The following is a 17,175-nucleotide window of genomic DNA, read 5'->3' as shown; positions in this document are numbered from 1 at the left end:
TTTTTTGGTCTAGGGCCACATTTTAATCTACTCAGACATTTTAAACTACTCAAACATATTCCTATAATTATCAATTATCAAATCAATTATAATTATTAAATATTGCAAAAGATTAACGTGTCTCCTCAAGTACACGACCGTAATTTGCTGCTGGTTTGTAAACTTAAATCGTTATTCCACGCGACATGTTGCACGAACGTGAACATAATAATGAGTTTTTAATCTCATTGGTGCATTTAATGAATGTCTATTACTCTTATTAGTCTAAACATTTAAGTGGAGGTATCTCAGGATTGCAACTGAATAAATAAATTCTCACATATCAAATAGTGGGGAATTCCCTCCACTGCTTGGACAAAATGTTATTTAAGAATATACATTCTAATTGGAACAATTAAACATTAAAATACAATGATAATGAATTAATATATGAATTATCATTCAATAAACATTAATTATAAAAATACAATACAAATTTCATTAAATGGGTTGGACCTGTAAGCTGCCTTTCCTCCCCAAAATTTCTTACCCGAATGTCAACAGTGATAAAACCATAAAACGATACAATTATAAAAAATTTGCTTTTCAAAATAGTCAGGCTTAATCCCATAGTCGTTGTTTTAATATTTTATTAAAACAACTTTAATTTATTAGTGGGAAAAATTGGCGATGTTTACCAAGGGGTATTAAACGACAATGGAATTATTTATTTATTTATTTATTTATTTATTTATTTATTTATTCCATTAAATAATACTAAAGCCTCCAAGGCCAATTTACAGTATTATGAGTATACAAACATCCTAAGTAGAAACTTAAACCTAAAAATAACTAAGTACTACATTATAATTAGCTCCCCAGCCATAATTAATATTAAAAAAATCAAAAAGAGTAGAAAATGAGGCCAATATAAGCAACAAGGAGTAAAATGACGTGTTTAACATAATTGTATTTTTTTCCTAGAAGCAGAAACATGTTATGACAGTATTACATCAAAAACTAAGCAATTAGTTGAAAAGTTTCAAGCGAAAGGCATTATTGGACTGGGAAAAAATTCTGAGTTCAATCGGCAAATAATTCCACATTCGAGCAACACGAATAACGAACGATCTCTCAAATGTAGAGTTATATATTCTAGGTATAAAAATCTGAGAAGCTCTAGAAGACACTGAAAATCTGAACATGTTTGACAAGATATAGGGTACACCATTTCTTATTATCCTATAAAAATTACATAAAACCCTAATTGAAACAAACCTTTCAAAATCAATGCCCAAAAGATCTTTGACATAACTCGAAATGTGCTCATTTCTCCTAACTCCATAGACAAAGCGAGCAATGCAATTGACAATACGCTTCAACTTTGAAGAAACACGATCAACCGTACCAGACACCACCTCCAAACCATAAATTATGTGAGGCATTAGAAGAGCAAAAGCCAAGCGTTTCTTCACCCAAGATGGAATAAATATATTCGTAGAGTATAGTTTACGAATGATTCCACAAACCTTCCTCTGAATAAAGTCGATATGAGTGTCGAATGACAGTTTTTCATCTACAAAAATACCCAACATTTTATGACAATTAACTAAACTTATTTGATTCTGTTCAATACAGAATTAAGCCCGACTATTTTGAAAAGCAAAATAGAAGTCGTCATCCCAAATAAAAAACGCCAACCTTCATAATTGTGAGACCGGGTAGGCAATACCAACAAATTAGTTATGTGTTTTTCGTTGAGAATCAACGAACGCATAGCAGTGGGAAAGATTTGGTTTTGTTTGCAAGTGAAGTTGCTCGAGTTTAGGTAGTGCCAAAAAAATTCTGTATGTGTTTCTTTGGACACTTATCTATTTGAGCGAGCAATTGACACTTGGGTACAAAAAGTTTCTTGTTGAAAAACAAGAAACAAGGGAACTGATGAAGATCTGTGGCGAGATCTGAAACTATAGTCTTCCCTGCCTTACCCCTTGGTAAACAATTTTTCCCACTAATAAATTAAAATTGCTTTAATAAAATATTAAAACAACCACTATGGGAGTAAGCCTGACTAGTTTGAAAAGCAAAATAGAAGTCGTCATCCCAAATAAAACACGCCAACCCTCCTAATTATAAAAAAATGTCCGTCAAAGTCGCAGACGGGAAGAGATAATCGTCATCATCAAACATGTGATAATCTACATACATTTTATAGAAAGTCCAAAAAGGTGATACCACCACACTATGCGAGAACTATGCGAATCGTAGTTTAAAAAAATAACTTCAATGGATAACACGATGCCACACGAAAATTATTAGCCATATTTTGACACCGCAGCGTGACAGAACACCAAAAATTAGAAGACACGTGTCCCGGCGTTTTTCTCTATCACTTACACCAAAGTAAGACCTTGATGTCAAACGGGATCATTTTGTCAGGCTCATATCATCTATACCGCTAAGAATTTTGTGTTTATTCGTGGAAGCAAAATTGTAGCTCTTGTCTTGAAGAATGATAATCGCGAACTCATAAAATCCATTCAACCTTATCTTCAAGGTCAAAGTAGTTAAGGTTAAATTACCGTTAAAATTTTTTCTCGGATTTTCTTATACCTATGGCACAGTCTGGAAAAAGGGTCTGTTACTAAAACTAAACAAAATAATCCCCTGCAGTAGGATATGCAAAATTATACACGCCATGCTCAGCCACAGATTTTTACCGTCCACTTAACCGACAGCTCAAGCAGAACAAAAAACTATATAACGGCCCCAGAATTCAGTCCATAGAAACACCACCTAGAAAAATCAGCCCAAAAACTCAAGAAACTGGCGGGAACAACTTGGGAGGCAGCCGCCAGCTGCCTTCGTACTTCTATTATGGCCGTGGTGTACTCGACAGCTGAATATGGGTCTCCAATATGGCTGAATAGCCCTCACGTATGACGCATAGACATTCAATTGAACACCTCCATGAGAATCATAACAGGAACATTAAAGGCCACACCGAAAGATTGGTTACCAATGTTAGCTAATATCTAACCCCCTCTTTAAGAAGAAGACAATCTCTGTCCCAAGAGTATAAAAAACGTGGCAAACCCCAGTATTGTTATCGATTAATATGGAGACTCAAAGAGACTGCTAGCTAAGAAACTTCGTACCGAGAATTATAATATACAACAAGAATGATGATATAAAATGTCAGTATAATATGTAAAAGTCTACCCTGGACGCAAATATAAAGATGAAGAACAGATCAAACTAATCCCCAGAACGGGAATAATTGGGGGATCAGACGCAGTAACGGCGATCTTAAAATACATATGAAAACTGTGAATGTCAGCTGCGAAAAACATTTTCCTTTGGCACCCAGCACAAATTCTATATATCAATATATGTATATCTCGGTCCTCCAATAGCATACAAATTTCCAGCTAATATCATGACGCTTCGTATAACTCTTTATTTTCTAGAATTTCAAAAAATATACACCATATTTAAAATACTTTTCCCACTTTTTTTCTCAATCATTTTATTGTTTGAATGAATGTTGGAAAAACATGATTTATTGCTGTTAAAATATTTATTGTTTTAAGCGTTAAAAATATGAAAATTGTTTTTACATTTTGTTTTTCATCCACATCTTCGTCCCCATTCGAAAACAATAGCCGCTGCTAAACAATTGGAGTCGTAAACAATGTCGACAAATAGAATGTCCAACATTCTTTCGTTTGGCCTTTCAGGCTCATCTTGAAGGTTCGCGTTGTTTAATTATTACATATTTACATCTGCAAGAACAAACCACCAAGCGAAAACTCCTTTCACCAAACCAAAGTAGGAATTCATGCCGAAAACGGCTTATTTATTTTTTAAGGGAAATTTTGTACATTTCCTTTGGGTCAATTCCTCTGGTTTCATTTAATTAAAACCGACAGCCAGGGAATGGGTTAAAGGGAATACAAGTTATTCGCGGTATATTCGCATATATTTTTTGTCCTTTTATAAGTATTCCTTGTTATGATCCCCTCCCAGCTTTTTGTGATTGTGCTCGCTTTCAAATTCTTTGCCATTGTTGTATTTATTTAGGATCAGGTGAATCTGTGAATGGGGTTGTTGGTCTACTCAACATAACAAACGGATAATATTAAATGAAAGTGAAAACAATAATTTGCCTTTCAATTGAATTTATCAAATATGCTATGGAAATATCAATTCAAACAATTTGATTGGGAATTTTAAAGTCAACTTCCAATCATTAAAATTTTCTGTAAAATATGTCTTTAATTTGCTACTTATGGAAATCAATGAGGAGAACCCACACCCTGGTGTCCCATATTGAAGCGAATAGCTATAAGAACGCTTGTCAGGCCCCATGTGGTTCCGTGCAGAGTACTCACTTGGAATTCGAATTCATTCACGAGTGCATTCGTCCATTAACCCAGCAAAATGTTTGTAGCCAAAGAAGTAGTTAAATCATGAGTGCAAGTGATTCCGGACTACATCTTTTTATGTGAAAGAAGTCATGATTTTTACAAGGGCATGGTGCAGTGAGGATACTGTCTAATTTACTTCTTAAGTACACATTTTGCATTAGTTCTTTGTAGTGACTAAATCACAACAACATATGATTCAACTACTTCTTTGGCTACAAACAAAGATGTAGTTCGAAATCACTTTTATTATTTTTTGTATACAAATTACTTTTTATGGATGCAAACATATTGCTGTTATTATAATTAACAAGAAACAAATTATGTTCTTTGTCTTTTTAAGTTTTTTTTGCAAAATTTTGAAATTTTTAAAATGTGAAAATTTTATGAAATGGATTCAAATCGGACATTGTCAAAATGTGAAGAACGGACTGCATTTTTCATGACTCTGCGTGGACTGCTTCAAAAAAAGCTATTCAATCACTACTTCACAAGGAACAACTTCAAATAAATTTTGCTGGGAATTGTTTATGGTATGTTGGTCACGCCCACTTGGTTGGCTTGTTCTTTTCATGGATGTGAAACGATGCAGAAATTATAACTGCCGTACTTTAATTCGCTTGACTTTTTTGTGTTGAATTTTTTGTTGTTTTTTTTTTTTTTTTTGCTTAAGAGTTTCTCTCATTTCAGAAGAGATACTTGTCGTGAAGAGTCCTTGACGGAAATCAAATAAAAATGCAATAAAAAAGTGATTTATGCAGTAGCAGTAGCGGTGGGCTGCTAATTATATCAAGGAAAGGCAAGAAGTACTCCTGCGTTCAATTTTATAAATGTTACTATCTTTAAATTTGTTGCATTTATATAATAAAGAAATAAAATAAATAGAAAGTACAATATGGGCCAAAATTAAAACTGAAGTGAATATAAACAAGTACACGGTGCTCTTGAACAACTTTAAATGGAAATGGAAATTTAAAAATCGCGGTTAAAGTTGAAATTTTTAGGGAGTTTTAGGTTTCCACGATTTTGCTTGGAAACCGCAAGTCCTATCGAAATGGGACTAAAGAAAATGCCATAGCTATGAAAATTCTACATGATTGACCATCATGATAATTTCGTTGGGTTTACCGTTACTGAGATATAGAAGTTCAAATTGGGACAATGCATTGACTGTATCGCCTCCTTATAAAACAATGTCATGACTGCAATTTCTCAACTTAAACTTATATATCTCGAAAATGGTACAACTTAGGAAAAAATTACGAAAGCAAATCTTGTAGAGCTAAAGGAATATCTCTACTCCCATTTCCACCAGTGTAAGCGGTTTTCGCTTAAAGTTAGTTAAGGCGCACCATGTATGACATTGTTTTATAAGGCAGCGATACAGTCAATGCATTGTTCCAATTTGAACTTCTATATCTCAATAACGGTAAAACCTATAAATTATCATAAAGATAATTTATCTTGTAGAGAATTTTCATAGCTACAATATTTTCTTTAGTCCCATTTCGATAGGACTTGCGGTTTCCAAGCAAAATCGTGAAAACCGAAAAACCCCCAAAAATGTCAGCTTAAATCGCGATTTATTTAAAAAGCTCTCCGGCGATTTTTTTTTCTCATCTATGAACAGTTTAGTTTCATAATCCGCAAAAACTTACCAGGTGTAAGCACCTTCCAGTTAAAGTTGCTTCCAGAGCACCTTGAGTAATAAAGTGTTAGGTTCGGTCGGGACGAACTCTTTATACCTTCCACCATGTAATATTATTTTGGATCACTGGGAACCCTAAATATCAAATTAAAGCCAATTTAGATTGAAAATATTGATATAAACACAATTAGCGCTGGATAAGTTTTTTGGCCACTGGGAAACCAAACCACTGAAAAAAAGTAAAAAGTGATTTTTAGTGAAAAAGTTTTGTGACCACAGGGAATCTCAAATGCCAATTAAAGGTTGTTCGGTCCGAAAATGTACCTAAATTCTCAAAATGCAGAAAATCGAGAGGTACCCTTGTATAGGGGTTACACCAAAACCTATATTGACAATTTTTAGCTAATTTTTGTGACCACTGGGAATCATTCATTATTTTATTTAGCGTATGGATTTTTAAAAATTTACAGAGTTAATTTTGATTTTATATATCTACAGGCTTAATGTGTTTAGCCAGGATATTGCGTCTGTTGAAAGGGGCTGTACTTCCTGGAAACGATAGCAACGGACAGTTGTAAATTATGTGGTCGATCGACTAAATTTGGGCTCCGCATACACATCTGGCGTCGTCGTCGAGACCCCATCTGTGTAGATTTTGTAATTTTTGTTGTGTAGTTGTTTTGCTTGTAATAAAGGCGCCTTTCTGGATTTCAGCCTGGACTCATATGCTGTTGATAAATCTAGATTAAGGCGATGTTGTTATACTCCTGGAGTAGAGCATGTTTTCTTCTTAAGTTTGGAGGTTGAATGTTCGATAACATTGGTAGCCATTCTGTCGGTGTTGATTTTAGTGTTCTGTTACACTGTGCAACACTGAAAATGCAAACAATTTCTAGTAAGAAATTTTTGAAAGTATATATTGAGACTACAAAAACCCTACTAGGGTTTTGTCCTGTCAGGTCCAGTTCGAAATTTATGGCCTCATCTAAACCGGACTAAAACTTCTTGCATTTATCTGACCATTATCTTAGAAACAATTAGGAATTTGGCCATGTTGTCTTTGGACATATTGTAGCCCTAAACTAGTAGAACTTATATTTGAACAGACAACATAAGAAAAACTCCATCTAGGTCATCAAAATCGATAAAATATAGAAAATTTTACATAATTTCTGAAATTCTAGTCAGTATCAGCTAAACTTTTGGAAGTTGAACCAAGTAACCTTTTGCAAAAATATTCCAAATAAAGTTGTCATCAATTCTTCAGAATATTCTGAAACTCTAAAATGCTTACTTCATGTTGTTTCAGCGGTATTTTGCATCATATGTTTTACAATACGTATTTCAAACACAGTTTACACCAACAGTTTATTCTCGCATTTCGGATTTCACCACATTATTGACTTCTTTATTAAATGTTCGTTGAGAAATATACTGAAAACAACGTGATAGAGCCATTTTACAAGAATGACATGCTCTGAAGAGTTGTGTATTACATTTCAGAAAATATTTTTCCAAAAGAAAACATTAATAAAAAATTAACGGTTTTGGAGATATGGTGCGAAATGTATACAAATTATGGAAATTTTCGATATTTCATAAAATTTGAGGCAATAAATGTTTTTTTTTTTCGAGTTCACCATTTCTCCAAATATTTTATTCTTGTCCTTATCTACAAATTTGCCTCAGAGGTTCGAAGAAGATTCGCATTGGTTTCAGAGATATAACCCCGAATAGCTTTAAAAAGTCAATATTTAATCATGTTTAGATGGGGTCATAAAATCCAAGCTGGATCTGACACAAAAAAACCCAACAAGGTTTTTGTCGTTTGGGTCTGTACTTTCAAAAAATCCTTAGTTCAAATTGTTTGCACAAGATTACCTTAAAAATGTTGCACAGTGTTATCAGTCTCATGGTGGAGTTTAGTTGGGTGTCAATTCGTTTTACGTGGTGGATGTTGAGCCACACAGGTGCTCCGTATTCGGCTGTTGAGTATACCAGAGACAAGGCAGATGTTCGAAGGCAATTGGCCGACGCACCCCAATTCGTTCCTGCGAGTTTCTGGATGATGCTGTTTCTAGATAGGCAGGTACATATATAACTCAACTTCGAACTTGACCTACCTATGGTAAAAATACCCTATGGTTAAAAGGACATATTTTCGAGATTTATAGCAATGCTAACCTGCCATTTACCAATTCACAATCATGCAAAACGTTTAAAACTACCACAACGACCACTGCCGCAGTTGCGAAAATCACCTCGCTTTGGGACCTTATGACATCGGCTACAATTTTGCGTTTTTCACAGAATTCAAATTTCTAAATTTCTTCATATTTTTGGTATGATTTTTTCATATTTTTGTGGTAAGGTGTATTATGTCTTTGTGCATTTGTATGTAACATGCAAAAGGAAGCGAGATATTTTGATTCAAATAAATATAAAAATTAGTGGAAAAGATTTTGCATTGTTCGCCAAGGGGTAAGGCCTGGAATACTATAGTTTCGATCCACGCCACTGGATCTCATCAGGTCCCTTGTTTCTTGTTTGTGGATATTCTCCACCGAAGTTATTTTTCAATAACTTCTTCAACAAGAAACTTTTTATACCCAAACATCAATCGTCTGCTCGAAGTATAAAGGTAAGCAAAGAAAAAAGTTCAATGAGAAGTTTTTCCTTGGCAACCTCACACAACTCCGACGAAAGTGTCTGCGAAAACAATTCAAACCTCTTCCAATAGTATGTGTCGTCGAATTTCAACGAATGCACACACCAAAATTTGGTTGGTCTGCTTTACAGCAAAAACAACAGACGTCGTGCCAGTGTCTTCAATTAGAAACATTGTGGCGTTTTTTCACCTGTCGCTGGAGCAAATATTTGCCTAATGTGACCTTACCTTAAGCCTAAGTGGTAGCAAAGTTTCTAAATGTCAAACTTCTCCACATGGTTGTAGGACTACTCGTATGTTCGGAACACTTCCATTGTGTAAATCAACAGCAAACCACAAAAAATCATGAGCGGATCTACCAGTTATACTAATAAAGATGTGTAGGAATCTACATTTTATGGAATAACTAGCTGGCCCGGTCCGCTTTGCTGGCCCTTGAAACAGTTTATGTTACCTTTTCTTAAGTCAATTATATTTTTTACATCGGGATCTGCAAGTGACTATAAAAAATCTTCAGAAATGTTGGTTACGATATGCAATTTTAACATGCTGCCAAAGAACTAATGACTTGAGGCATGCATTTATTTCATCTGCGGGAATAGTATAACTGGAAGTATCTTAAATCCTTCAAGAATCTATCTAAAGCTTCTAGAGAATTTCTATGTGCGATCATACATTCGTTCTAGATGATAACTTCTACTTAATATTGCATATGTGCCCTTCATTCAAATGAATGTCCAGTGGCAACATAAGGGCCGACTGTGTCGTCCTTCCACCTTCTTATAATATATCCTATATATTCCTGATGAAGCTATAGCTGTCGATATGTTGCCTTCTAATCTAAACACTTGCTTTCCAATAAGACCAAAGCATCGTTATACATAACATCTGGCATTTCCATTAATTTGTAACATATTTCAGAAAATGGGATTGGTCGGGTCTTAAGGCTAAAATATGTACTCAGGGTCGGGGAAATGGACACGTTCTCAAGTTTTACATATAAAGCGCATTTAAAAAATAGGGCACAGGGGATAATCCGCTCCTCCGAAATTCAACAAAATATATAGCCTATTTCCACCAAGGGCCATCCCTGTACATCATTTTAAAATGTCATGAAAATCGGTTCCGAAATTGTGGAGATATAACATATTTAAAAAAGTGGGCGTGATCGAGTCTTAAGACCACAAATAAGTGCGTCGGGCCGGAGAACAACCACCATTTTCATAATGGTTGTAGTTCGAACAATTTTTTATTCGAATCGTTTTATTGAAACAGGTCATTAAAATTTTATTTTACATTACTTCAAATGGTACTTGGGAATTGTTTTTGGGAAAAAAACAAATATTTCTGGGGATTTTTGGAGAAGAATGATTCAAAAATTGTGGACTATGTTCATTAATTACTGGCAACACTAATCGTAGTTCCACATTTTGATATGACTTCATATAACTATTCTACCCGATTTAAGGTATTTTGATATCTTAAGCCAAATTTTGCAACGCGTTTCTTCTGTAATGTATCACTTTGAATAATTTTTTTTGGTAATATTCCCTTTGGAAAAAATATTATCCATATAAGTTCTACGATTTTCAAAGATTTTAGGTGAATGTTTTGAGTATTTCGAGATATTTTTTACTTCTCGCTAGCCTCCTTTTAGCTAAGAAGGATCTACAAACCACCAAAAAAAGACGTCATATTTGCACAAAAATTATTCCAGGATATGTACAATCGAGTTCTGCCAGCTGATTTAAGGTATGGATCATAGCATTCTTGTCTGCAAACTTTTGCAACCAAATACAATTGTTTTCTGATTTTTTATTGACCGCGGAACCTGATAGCGTTATTAAATATAACTTTAAGCAATTTGTATATCCTTAAAACAAGTGTTATACCCTAGATTTAGATTAAGAATATTTCCATATCAACAAAAATTATGTTTTTGCCATCCTCTCAAGAAATCTCAATAAACAACAAGTAAGAAAAGCCTTACAACATTCAGAATACTGAAAATCGGGAGGCATCGTTCTATGTGGGCTATATGAAGACGTGGACCGATATAGCTCATTTTAAATATCCATATTATGGTGGAGGGCATAAGTAAATCGAATTCCTCTCTTTATTCCTTTATTGGGTGACATAGGGGATGAAATATACCAAGCATCGGTCCTGAACGGCTTTAACATGGCAAAGCCCAGGACTTTTCTTGGTCTCTCTCATCTCAAGTGGATACTGACCTCCCTTGGAGTCAAGCACAATGGCAAAATATTGTCCACTCCATGCAAACAACCCCATAATCCATACTTGGATACCAGAGACCTCCACCAGGGAAGCCACGGTATGACCAGGAGAGAATAATGCGGAATATAGGGCTACTTTACAATCAATAGCAACGCGTAGTGCATGAGAGAGGTATCGGAAAAAAGGAGAGGGGGGAAACATCTTTTCCGCAGGACAAATAGAGAAATGGAAAATGTGAAAGAATCGAGATTTACAGGAGCCAGAATGAAGTCGAAAATTCTATCAAAGAGTGATACATCAAACTGACAGGCACATCCTGCCCAGCAAGTTAATTTGGTAACTGATACAGACAGTGTGCTCGGGATATGGAAAGAGCATTTTTTCAAACTGTTGGTATCCAATACCATAGATCCAGTGCCAGAAGATGGTATTGAATGCATAACGCCCGGCTAGGATGAGGTACAGACAACAATAAACCGGCTGAAGAATAATAAGGCAGCAGGAGCCGATGGACTACCAGCTGAGTTGTTCAAAACCGAAGGCGACAAATTGATAAGGTGTATATATCAGCTAGTTAGCACCATCTGGCAGGAAAAACGCGTAACCCATGATTGGATCATGAGCATCCTGTGTCCCGTCCACAATAAAGGAAGTAAGACTTACTTACTTAACTGGTCCATAACAGGAGGTAAGACTGTATGCCTAAAAGATAGTGTGAGGGATATTGTGCGAACGACTAAAGCCTATGGTGAACGAAATAATTGGGTCATACCAATGCGGCTTTATACCTGGCAAGTCCACCATTGACTAGATATTTACCCTGCGGCAAACCCAGGAGAATACCCAATAGATGCAAATCGATTATAAAGCAGCCTTCTGCAGTCCCCTACACCCAAACATATTCCAAGCCATATCTGAATTTGGTATCCCCGCAAAGCGCATTCGGTTTTATTAGATGACTTTAACTGATACCAGGTCCTCAGTTGAAACCGAAAAGAAACTCTCCGAAGAGTTTAGTACCAAAAGAGGTTTCGATTGCAGATGTTAAAAGAAATGGCACAATTTACAGCAATAGCCAAATGTTGTTACTTGATTATGCTGATGATGTGATGATAAGTAAGGGAAGTAACTGATACATTTAAGAAAGTTGAAGTAGAATCTGCTAACGTGAGTCTGGCGGTAAACGGCGACTAGACCAAGTTGATGGTGCCGACGCGACTTCATCTACCTCGGTACCGCCATAAACACAACAAACAACATCAGTTGTGTGAAGAATGGTATTGACCAACATATGCTATTTTGGCTTAAATAAGCAGATTAACAACAAAGCCACATCTCGTTTAACAAAAGTAAGACATTAAAAAACTCTAATACTACCCGTGCTGATGTATGGTCCCGAAGCATGGGCACTTAAGGCCTGGTACATAAGCTGCCTCGCCTGGTTGCCTTGCTTTCCTACTTCATTTCTGACATAATAAAAATAAAAGAATAAAGAAGGCCGAGCAAATTTCGGACTGGGTTGCCCTCTTCTTTTTTATTCTTTTATCAGAAGCAAGCAAGGTAAGCAGGCGAGGCAGCTTATGTACACAGGCCTTTACGCAAGCAGATAAGGCAATGTTTGGTGTGTTTGAGAGAAAAATTCTTCGAAAGATCTACGGCCAATCTGCGTTGACGATGAATATTAACGTCGTATGAACAACGAGCTGTATCAACTATACAACGACATCAGTATAGAGATACAACGATTGCGTTGTAATAAGAATGAGTGATGATGAGCCCGCTAAAAAGGCGTTTAAATACGGGCCACATGGCGGCAAAAGCAGGACTGCAAGGCCAAGGCTTTGATGGAGTGAACAAACGAAAATACGAAATCAGGAACGTCGATTTCTCAGATTGGGGAAATAAAGCAACAAACAGAGAGGAATGAAGATATTTTCTTAGTTTGGCTTATGGAACAAATGTTCTGTTTCTTCTTTCTTCTCAAAAGTCGTCCCTTCTAACATGTCTGTCGTAATATTTTGTTCAAACTTATATCAAATTCGAAGATGAGCCATATTGGTCCACTCCTTCGGGTACCTCCCATACAAAATTTCAACATATTTGGCACAAGTGCAGTTTAGGAACACTGCTACAATCCAATCTTTTACGAATTGAGTATCGGAATTAGCCGAAATTTCTTCCAATGTTCCAAAAAGTTCTATATTGGAAAACATTTTCGGGTTCCTGCATCCCAAAAGTTCAACATGTTTGCTTAAGTATAGCTTAAAGGCGGATCAAGAATTGTTTGCGAATTCTTACCGAGAATATTTATTGTAGTCCTGTTTACAGCGATCCAAGAATTCCACGGTGACCAACTAAACTGCGTTACACTTAAATCATGACTATATACTTTGGAAGATAATTAATTACCATAATGCTATAAGAAACCTACCAGCTATAACTTTAAAAGCGATTTTGTCCAAAATCGATCTTCGAAACTTACGATAGAATTTTAAACTCCCCTTTTTCCATTTCTCAGCTTTTCTCTCCATACCTCTGAGCCTTTGTTTTCCTTTGTTATTCCACTTAGGAACATAGGGCTTCTACAAAAGTTTTGTACATAGGTTTATTGTGGCCCTGTAGTTTTACAACTTTTGTATCTCACTGAATAGAATAATTCAAACTTAAAACAGAGTTTACTTCCTAATATTTTTGGACTTTATTATTTATTTCCTCTATAATTTTCCCTATTTTTTCATATCAAATACCATTCAAATATGTTATTCATACATAGTTTTTGTTTGCAAATACATCGCCGTCATTTACACACATGATGACAAATAGCCACTCAGGCAGATTAAAAAAGTGGCGGCTAACTTTCGGATACATTTCATAACTAACTAAAATAAATATGTATTTTGGACACAATGCTGTTCTTCTCTTTTTTTAACCAAACGCGCAGATAACAACAATAGCGCCCAATAACTTTTATTAATTTATGTTTCAAAAGAGAAAATGCAGCTATTTCAAAACATTGATGATTTATTAGTTAAATGAAGCACTATTTGACATGATTTAGTTAATGTTTGCAACAAATTAATAAAAGCAAGGAGATTTATACGATTAATTTATACCATCAAATTATCACTGGCCAGTCAGCCTAAAATTTATAAATCTAAAAACCCATCCCACCCTACTCATTCAACTCCAAACTAACTGGAATTCATAATTTATTATTTTTGATTTTTATCACTAAAATTAGTTATGTTTTGATTAATTTTCACAAATCCTCAATGCCGTCTAGAATGTTTAGCAATTTCCATTACAAAACTGGACATTGACTTGTATGTGGCAATCTGCAACATACAACTTCTTTTGTGGCAATGCCACGACATCGACTTGTTTGCTGTTTAGACAAATTTGGTTTTGATTTCTTGACCATCACAAAAACATGTATTTTTGTTTTCTTGCAAACCTTGCATATTTCGAAGAATCTAAACTTCGACTTTACATGAACAAGAAGCTAAATTATCTACAGCAGCACTTGATTGTATGGTTGTCAGTTTTGTAATTACGTATCAATATTTTGATAAACTATTCAGTTAAACGTGTATCTATTTGCGACGACTACGGAATGAGTAGGTTTCACTTTGTTTATGGCAATTCGAATTAAGTGGTTTACTAGAATTTGTAATTTGCACATTTGTGAAATTTACAACTTTAACTTTAAAAGAAACATGCGGAACAGCATTTTAAGAATTTTGTAAAAACTATGGCTATAATTTTGAATTTTTTGTTGCAATTAGCAGAAAACTTGTTTGTCAAAGAAATCTCGTCTGTAAACAATAAATAATTTTTACAGTTAAGTTATTAGATCATATCAAAGAACCTGTAGACCTCACAATATCACTGTCGACAAAATATTCACTATACGCCAAAGCCTGGTGAAGACCTAACAGACTCTATTTAATACTTTATTACTAACGAAAGAGGTTTTGATGTACCCCTAATCTTTGTAAAGCTGGCACAATGTCTGGTGTGCTTAGAGGTAGTTTACACTAGCTATCAATGTCATATATGGAGACCAAATTTCACTGCATTTGTGCTGGTATGGACGCAAAAAGTAAATATCTTAAGAAAATTCCCAATATTGCACACATTAGTGACTTTATAAGGATGGACAATTTCAGCACATATGATATTGATGGTTAGTGTAAACTATCTCTTAACATCAAATCAGAAGTTAAGGTGCAAACAGAATTAGAAAATCGTGTTTATCCAAGCCTCAATTTATGTACAAGAATAAAGAAATGCAAGATCACATTTTAATTAGATAGTACATGGCCTTTATTCATTTACCTTTAGTATGCTAAAATATATGTATGTCACTCATTTACTCAAAGAGCGGTTTTGCTACTACTTCTACTTTATACATATTGTGTAAAATTTGCATGTTTATATCTCTAAAAAGCAATGAGTCCTAGACGTAGCAACCGATTTGATCGAAACTTTGGATCAATAAATTTTGTCGAAACTTATGGCCTGTTTCACTAAGACGATTCGAATACAAATTCGTTCGAACTACTACAAAACTGCTGATTGTTAAAAATATTAAACTCATTTGTGTTTCCAATCAAATTAAATTTGTTGAAAATAACAGGAATTTGGTCGTAGTTCGAACGAATTTGAATTCGAATCGTCTTACAGAAACAGGCCATTAGTTTATGTTTAAATTTGAACCCTATCTGTCCAATCATTGGAGTACCATCTACACTAATGTTCAACATTTCTGTGTGGTTAACGGTCTGTTCGAGAGTCCTTTGGACATTTTTACCCAAGGTTGTCCTAGTGGCCCTGTTTACAGCGATATTATGTTTTTCATAGGCTAGTTTTATAGGCTAGCTTTAATCCTCCACACAGGCTGAGGGTATATCTCTGTCGGCAAAGCCGACTGATACTTTTTTACTTGTTATCATTCAGTTATAGCTGACTGCATTGTGACGTCATTAATTATTATCCTTTCTAGTTTCGTATTTGTTGTTTACATTCATCCGATTGTTTTTTGTGTGTATGTGTATTTGCGAATCGAGTAATATTCGGCTTGACCATTGTAGAACATCCTGTATTGAGGATTCTGAAACAGGCTATCCGGTATAAATAGGGGAGAATAGCAAGTGAGTAGGTTGTAAATCATACAGCCAACTAAAACCGCTAGTAAAGTATATCCGATGTTAAGTAAAGCTGTGTGCTTAGTAGAGTCAAGTAGGCGTTCCTCCACATTTTGCCCGTATGAAACTGAGGGTATAAAAATGTTCATAAATAATGACCTTCGTCCTAATAAGACAACAACAAACAAAATTTGTAAGTGGCCCTAACCCCTTAAGTGAATTGTAAGGGCTGTTCGAGGATCTTTTGCAACTATTTACCGAAAGTACTTCTTTACAGCGATATAATCTGTTTCGGGGGCATTTCCATGCTAGTTGTCATAAGCTCTGAAAACTCTACGAGATGTTAGTTTCCACTTCAGTTAAAAGACGGACTTGTTGTCCCTAGGCTTTGTAGTGATAAAGCTGGTCAGGACGATTGCTTGGTATTCCACATGAACTACATCACCTAAAAAGTACTATATAAGCCCGTAATTTGGTAATGAAAGTTTTTCCTGGGTTGTGCCTCACTGTGAAATGCAGCTCAATAATATGCAGTTTTACAGTTTCAAAACCAATGACATTGTACAAGACTAAAGCGTCAATGCAACACCAGTTTGATGTTGTTTTCTGACATACAAGTGTGAATTTGGTCATAACAGAATGACAGCATATTTTTGGACAACACGTCAAATGCAGTTATAACTCTATTGATAATTACGAGATTGGGTTTTTTTGAAAATGATGGTTGGTTGGTTTGTTGCTCTTACAACCTCCTATATATATGTACATATGTATGTGTGTATGTAATGAAAAAAAACGGAATCAAAAAATCTGAGATTATAATCAACTCAATGTTATACCACATTGCATTTTTTTTCTTTAAAAATGTGCTTTGTGGGATGTACGGAGTAACAGACTGGCCACTACAACTTGACTGCACAATTACATTGTCCATTAATTTCAAGCGGCTTAAAACCATTAAAAACAAATCATAATCAGTATCGGTATGTTAATTTGTTATTTGAATATTCAGCAATATTTTGCAGCTGCAGTTGTATGATTTGTCGCCCAGATTTAATGGTGACATTA

Source organism: Musca autumnalis, unplaced genomic scaffold (assembly GCF_047663935.1).
Source record: "Musca autumnalis isolate F117 unplaced genomic scaffold, ASM4766393v1 scaffold_3, whole genome shotgun sequence".
NCBI lineage: Eukaryota > Metazoa > Arthropoda > Insecta > Diptera > Muscidae > Musca > Musca autumnalis.
The sequence above is the reverse complement of the archived record's forward strand: the minus strand, read 5'-3'. Positions refer to the sequence as shown.